At 41.7% G+C, this 2,319-nt stretch overlaps 1 long non-coding RNA gene across 1 annotated transcript; it reads right to left on the bottom strand.

Moving 5' to 3' along the window:
• Positions 1-1,320: 1,320 nt before the first annotated feature.
• On the bottom strand, positions 1,321-2,078 carry LOC139028204 (uncharacterized). The gene is made up of 3 exons (XR_011480394.1): positions 1,981-2,078; positions 1,779-1,879; positions 1,321-1,623 (listed from the first exon to the last, which is right to left on the bottom strand). It is a non-coding gene; the product is annotated as an uncharacterized lncRNA (long non-coding RNA).
• Between the last annotated feature and the right edge of the window lie 241 nt (positions 2,079-2,319).

Here is a 2,319-nt window from a genome sequence, read left to right as displayed (position 1 = left end):
TGACCCCAGTGCAGTCGTGCATATGGTCCCCCCACCCCATCCTGTTTCTCTGTTATATCTGACATGAGTAGATGAATTATAGATCAGACGCTTTAGCAGGTCTGTAACTCAATCTGTGGCACAGGAGGCAGGGCCAGAGGTACAGGCCAGAGGATCACGTGACCAGAGGGGAGAATAGCCATTGACACAGCAGGATCCCTGTATAAAAAGACTGTATAAAATAAATTATACAAATACTGAGCTATATTGTATGCTAAAAAAATTGGGAAATTATATTATTTTATACTAATACAATTGCTAAGAAAAATCTATTTTGTTTAACAAGTAATTCAAAAAGATAGGTGTGAAAATGATTGGCACCCCTGTTTTCAATACTCCAGCACCTTCCCCTTGCGAGGATAACGGCACTGAGCCTTAGACCTTTCTTCATTACAGAATCTTTCCAGATCCTTGATATCCTATGTTCATGTCATCCAACAAATGTAAATGCATGGAGTTTGCTTAACTGCATTGGCACTTGGATTGTATCCGGTGTTATGGTCAGATGACATGAAATTACAGCCATTTGGCAAGGGCCGGTTCCAGGCATAATCGACATATGCGGTCGCTTAGGGCCCCCGGCTGGTAGGGCACCCTCAACCCCTCAAAAATAAAAATAGCAATGTTTTTGGGGGGGGAACTTAGTCAGGGTCTGAACCTACTGTGGAGAGCTAGATTAGTAGAACTTACAAAGTGCAGTTTCGACATTTGGATGGGCATCAGCAGTTTTTCACTTGTCAGTCACTGACAGTCACTCAATTAGCCCATGTCAGCTACACATTTTTAGATTGGTAAATTAGCCTAGCCAGCTAAAGTTGCTACGTTTCAGAAATGGCAAATAAAACGTGTAATCTTCTTGACACATTAAGGTTGCTTACAGATCATCCGTTTGATTCTTACACTGGCTTGTCTGGCTGTCATGTTATTTCAACCTGCCCGTCCCTTATTTACACAGATATAATATAATTTCAGTTGTCCTCTATTATGATAAAAAACTGGATCTCACATAGCTCATCAGTACACCCTTGTGGTTGAATATATATAAATCTATCACAGGTCCTAGGAAACAACAATGAACAATGTGGACCAAATAAACACCATCAAAGGATACCTTACAACTTACAATAATGAACAAGCTGTGAAAACCAACCTGCCAATATATAAGATTTTAATACATAAACTTTGATATTTTTGCTACAGTTGTCTAATTTATTTTCACAGATTTTTTTGTACACTCACATGGCAATCATAGACTAAAATACTGAGTTGTGGTGTGTGGAATATTGAGGACGCGGTTGCTGTGTGGGTGGGAGGTTCTGCCTGTCACTTGTCCTCAACAGGCAGCCAGTCTCGGAAAGGGAGACTTGAAGAGGAAGACTGCAACGTCCAGGCACTGCTGTGTTTGCAGTGCTAGTGTTTTTAGTTAATCTGTGTATCTCAAATATTACCCTGTATGATAGTTTTCTTTTCCTTTCTTAGCAGATAATGACAACAACAGTAGATGATATAATGAAACGTTGGAGGGTGGTTGGTAATGGAGGACAGGTGGATCAAGGTCTGGGTGTCGGGCAGAACCTCTAGCTCCTGGAGAACAGGAGCAGAGTAAAGGGAACAGAGTAGGAGACAGAGACTTAAACCAGCAAACACACAGGTTAGACTTTACTGTTTGATGGATGATGGATTTGTGCTGTGTTATAAATGGTATGTACTTTTCAACACTTTTGGAAGGTATAGCCTACCTCAAGCTGGTCCGACTCAGAGCACAGAGAATCAGACTGATCTGAACTCACAGGTTCTGGTGGATGGGATACCTCCAGGGGGGCTCGGACAGTCGATGGTCCTAAAGTCATTTGGAGAGATAAATTGAAGAGGTACATTTTTATAAGCTCAGCATAACTATCATTTCTTGCTTTCTCAAATGTCAACCAAAGCTTAACATACTTTGTCTATTGGGCTTCACTGAAGTGTAGGGCGTCAGGGCTTTCAGTGGTTGACTGTCCAACTGCTCCAACTGTAGAAGATTGTTGGCGTCCACCGAGGTAACCCTAGGAAGACAAGGATCAAAATATCAGTGTTAGGGAAACTAAAACTAGCTTCAGTGTCAGGTATGCATAAATGGCTGTAAGGGAGTCAGGCGCAGGAGAGCAGATATTGGGTAGCAAACGGAGCCTTTTATTTAGGCGAACCAAAAGCACACAAAATACAATACGGGTTGACATAACCCAGCGCAACCAGTCTAACGTGCGCATACATGAAACAGAATAAACAATACCACACAAA

The sequence above is a fragment of the Salvelinus sp. IW2-2015 genome, linkage group LG9 (assembly GCF_002910315.2).
Source record: "Salvelinus sp. IW2-2015 linkage group LG9, ASM291031v2, whole genome shotgun sequence".
Classification (NCBI taxonomy): domain Eukaryota; kingdom Metazoa; phylum Chordata; class Actinopteri; order Salmoniformes; family Salmonidae; genus Salvelinus; species Salvelinus sp. IW2-2015.
Note: the sequence above shows the minus strand (reverse complement) of the source record. Positions and strands in the feature narration are given on the sequence as shown.